At 39.2% G+C, this 5,099-nt stretch overlaps 1 long non-coding RNA gene across 1 annotated transcript; it reads left to right on the forward strand.

Annotated features, from left to right (window-relative positions):
• The first annotated feature begins 252 nt into the window (after window positions 1-252).
• LOC117439788 (uncharacterized) lies at window positions 253-4,704 on the forward strand. The gene is made up of 3 exons (XR_004551192.1): window positions 253-337; window positions 4,052-4,080; window positions 4,567-4,704. It is a non-coding gene; the product is annotated as an uncharacterized lncRNA (long non-coding RNA).
• The last annotated feature ends 395 nt before the right edge of the window (window positions 4,705-5,099 follow it).

Here is a 5,099-nt window from a genome sequence, read left to right on the forward strand (position 1 = left end):
GAAATGTTCTGAAGAAGGTCACAGAGGAGGATGCTGGTCGACAGTTCAGATCAGGACAACAAGGTCCAGACTCTGTGGTTTATCTGTCAGTTGTTTCCAGTGAGTATTTCGTTTTTTAAAGTGTGTTGTGAAAACAAAATACTGAAACACTACAATAATTATGATAACAGTTATAAAGTTGTATTTTTGTTGTCTTTCTCTCACATGTCTCCATCTTCAGGGACCGAACAGAAACACAATGGAAAGGTGACGTTACACTGCTCTGTGTCGAAGTATGGACGGTGTAGACACCCAGCGAAGTGGCTGCTTCAGGGTCGGGAGGTGGATACAGAAAACAGTGAGAGTCCGTCTCCCTGCTCTGCTTCTGTGACGTTTCTGACTTCTCATTTTAGTTACACATCAAGGTCTAAGTTTAAATGTAATGTAACACGAGAGAAGTTCATCTGTTTCCCTTCAGACCTCAGTCCTCAGGTGAGAACATGATGAGCTGTTTCAAGTTACTTTTGTAGTGCCAGGAAAAGGGAGTCGGAGGCGGTGTATTAAGAACAGAGTTCCAATCTTTATTAGCCATTAATCACAGAGAGGTTATCACATGAACTGCTCTGCTTGACGAGCTAGCAGGAATGGAAGCTAATGCTACAGGTGTTCCCACTAAAGGGTCCGTGTGGCAACACAATACGAGAGGTGAATTATGTCCAATAACGTGTCACCACAACATATTACATATTACTTTAAAAAAAAAAAGTAATATATTAAACTACTTCGTTACTCTCTACATAAAGTAACTCGTTACTTTACCCGTTACTTTACTCGCAGCCCGCCCCTCCCTGCAGGCAGATCACGCAGCCTGCTAAAGTTTCAAATGTTCTCTTTAGTTCAGTTTCCATTGTCGCATAAGACTGATCCAGATCCTGAATGTTTTCCTATCTGACCGTGGCTGTCCTCTGTCTCCTGCTATCTGACCGTGGCTGTCCTCTGTCTCCTGCTATCTGACCGTGGCTGTCCTCTGTCTCCTGCTATCTGACCGTGGCTGTCCTCTGTCTCCTGCTATCTGACCGTGGCTGTCCTCTGTCTCCTGCTATCTGACCGTGGCTGTCCTCTGTCTCCTGCTATCTGTATATTTTTGCGCAGTCTATCTCTGCTCACGCTGTTGCGTCGGCGTGTTCTCCTGCGTGTTGGCCATGTGTTGCACTGGAACCAGACACCGCAAAGACTTCAGCCGAGCACGTACGAACTGCGCATGCGTGAGTGGCACAACCATGTCTCCTAAAAAGTACGGTCCCACAGAACTAAACTGCATTCTCAATTACGTTTAGCGAGAAACGTATTTTCTCCCACGTTACGTTTGTTATGAACGTATCTTAAATACGTTTATTTTCTACATATCTTTGCCATGTATTGTCTTGCTTATAATAATGATAATAGTCATTTATAAATATCATTTTAGAGCACACATTTGAAATCAGTAGGTGAGGCTGTAATTTCTCCAGCTGTTACTCTCATGAGCGAGGCAGAAAATAATAGCTTTAACATGCCGAAAAGCTGCTGTGTCGTTTATTGCACCTCAAACATTAAAACAAATCCAGAGTTACGTGTTTCTGTACTTCCTCTAAGAAGAAAGGACAGCAACAGAAGATCTCTGTGACGCCAGATGTGGTGTTGTTAATGCGATATGATATCCGAAAAACATTTCAGTTTAGGATGGCCGAAGACACTACACTACCTATAACCCCCAGCTATCGTTTGGGACTACAGTCCCGTTGACAAACCCCGTGATTAATCTTCAAGCTCTGTGATTGGATGTTGGAGTGGCAGTGCGCCAAGGTTACGCCGAGCGTCAAGCTCTTTGAAATACAACGAAACCACGGCAGACTATTCAAAACTGGACTCGAATGCCCCCCAGAACTACACATGCTGGCTATTGTGTTTCGCAACATGTTCTCTATGGCACGTCTCTACTGGGAATTGTAGTTTGAAAAGACGTTTTCGTTTTTCCAAAAATTAGAAGTTGACAGTATTAAACTGTGTACAGCCCTGGAGGTTTAGGCGATAGGAAACACATTGGTGTGTACACATTTAAAACATGTAATTACTACATGGGTGAAAATCGCTTGTATAAGCATTAATATATACCCACATGACAGCTCATTGTTACTTTGTAATTCTACTCCACTACAATTCAGAGGTTAACCTGGTATTTTTACTCCACTACATTTACTTTAGTAACTCTGCAGATTCTGATTAATGATGTGAAATATAAACAACCTTTAAAGCAGACTTTAGCCTGAGTAAAATTCAGGGAAGGTGATTGTTAAGTGCCAACAATCAGGCGAGATATTTGATAGTTGGTGCTTGAGAAGACTAAACATTTATCTGCAGATCTCTATAAAGTATATTCATTACTCGTTATTCTCTACTAATAGTTAATTACAAGACATCTATCAATATGTGTGTACCTCCACCATTAAACTGTCAAATTCTGCACATTTCTTATTCTATCTACATACATAAAAGTATAATTAATGTGTATAATATCAGTTAAAATAAGTGCTTCAACATAGTTAACATTGCAGGAAAGCAATATATTAGACGTTAAGTACTTTCTCAGGCTTAATATTTATCCGTAGATACCCCTAAAGCTTTTTTCTTATTTAAAAGAAGACCTTAACCTAAAGTATGATTTAATGTTTAAATAGAGGTTAATTAGTTTGTCTGTTTTGTACATCCTGCACTAAACTGTTTTATTGTAGAGATCACTTATAGTATCTTCTTGATTTTTTTACATTCTATATTTCTATCACAGACCTTCTACTTTCCACCTATGAAAGTATGTACTCTTAATATCTTTTTCATCAAATAACATTATTCAACAAAAATAACATTATTCAACAAAAATAATTCAATAACGTGCTTTAACCACTAGGCGGTGCACACAAGGTACAGACAGCATATTAATAATAACTTTGTATTAGGACACTTATGTATGTATAACATCTGAAGATGTGTAGTTTTATTCATGTTTTTACATAATTTTACAGGATATTGTTATACTATTTCTCATGCTTTACTTCTACACATTAATATCTGATTTGTAAAACATCACAGACAGAAAGGCATATCCGTCATTTAATGGTAAGCTATTGAAATTGTGATTCCATAGATGTGTCTCCCATCACCCAAAACCCCTGACTATTCTCTCAACTCAATATTTACATTCTTATATTCAAAGAAAATCAGTAATATCTTTAAAAACTACAAGTCCTTTTCTATCAGCTGTGCACCGTTATGGTGTAAATACAGCCTATCTACCAATTGGATCAAATATAAAAGTCAGCCGAATTACTATTGATACTGCAAGGAGACGTATTTTGTGAAAAGAAATGCAAGGTGTTTTAATTGTTGATATATTTATGATCCACGTCACATATTCAGTTTCGGCGGCAGTTCTTCCTGTTTGTCCAGAAGTCTTCTCATCAGGGCTCTATAAATAAAGAAGTACAGCAGATGTGTAATATTTAATGCAGCCGAACTGTGTATTACAATGCCGTTATGTGATGACTTCCAAAGAGAAAAGCAAGAACACTCGGAATAAAGTGTTATTATTATTATTTTTTTTTTTTCGGATATCATATCGCATTAACATCATATCCCGACATCCATCCATCCATCCATCTTCTCCACTTATCCGTGGTCGGGTCTCGGGGGTAGCAGTTCCAGCAGAGAGCCCCAAACTTTCTTTTCCCTGGCGACATCAACCAGCTCTGACTGGGGGATCCCAAGGCTCTCCCAGGCCAGCGAAGAGATATAGTCCCTCCACCTGGTCCTAGGTCTACCCCTTGGTCTCCTCCCAGCTGGACGTGCCTGGAACACCTCCCTAGGGAGGCGCCCAGGTGGCATCCTAACTAGGTGCCCGAACCACCTCAACTGGCTCCTTTCGACACGAAGGAGGAGCGGCTCAACTCCGAGTTCCTCCCTGATGACCGAACCTCCCAACTTAAACGCTTTTTTGAATTGTGGAAAGTAAAGTCGACTTTTTCTTCTTTCTTCTCAGAGAAGCAAACACAGATGGATGAAATCAATGTGAGTTTTTACATTAAATACTGAACTGTTCCTCTCTCTTCATTATGAACTGATAAACACAGACACAAAGTGCAGCCTCCAGAGAGACCTAGTTCTGAATTAACACCTCTTTGAACCTGTCAGTAACATCTGAACATGATGAGTTCAGATTAAAGGGCTGATTCCCCTGAATTACATCACACAGAGGATTTCCCCACCTAGTGGCTTTTAGCAATGCTGATAGTTCTGTTGTTTTAGAAAACAATGTGTTTGTTACTGTGAATAACGTGCAGGATAAAATCTAGTTTCAAAGCAAACTGTTCAGAAGTCAGAAGATTAAATCAGATCAGACGGGAACTGATGGTGCGTTCAGGGTCTGCTGACTCAACTGTGAACTGTGTTTTACTTTGAAATCCTTTGTAACCAACTCGTTGTTGTTGTTGTTGTTGTTGTTGTTGTTGTTGTTGTTGTTGTTGTTGTTGTTGTTGTTGTTGTTGTTTTCCTCAGGTGCGTTATGGTGTAGATGATGGTACAGTGAACTATGAAAACATCAGACCTGCTGATGGAGTTTGAGCAACACTTCTGCCTCCATCAGACTCCACTGATCAACAACGTCTACATCCATCATCATGTTTCACATCAGGAGTGGAAAATTAAACAATCATTCTGAATTACATATTATTTTCATTTTAGTGGTTTATTAGATTGTAATCTAGATTGTAATCTAATAAACCACTGGATGTCACTGTAAACAGCTTTTAACTCCTGTTTCCGTCCTTATATTGTCTTCCAGCTGAAGGTTCAGAGCTGATTTCAAGATGCACTGATTGTTTGAGACAGCTTGAGCTCATTTTAATATCTCTGTGTTCAGAATTATTGCTTTCATTCACTTTCATTGAGCTTTGCTTTGTGTTTTGATGTCCATTTGATTGAATGGATTTTCAGCCTTAATGTAGAAAGTAAGTTTTCTCTTTGTTATATCTGTTGACATCAGAATCTACTAATAAAAAAAAAGAATCCAACAATTGTGTTTGACTATT

This window comes from Pseudochaenichthys georgianus, chromosome 24 (genome assembly GCF_902827115.2).
Source record: "Pseudochaenichthys georgianus chromosome 24, fPseGeo1.2, whole genome shotgun sequence".
Taxonomy (NCBI): Eukaryota; Metazoa; Chordata; class Actinopteri; order Perciformes; family Channichthyidae; genus Pseudochaenichthys; species Pseudochaenichthys georgianus.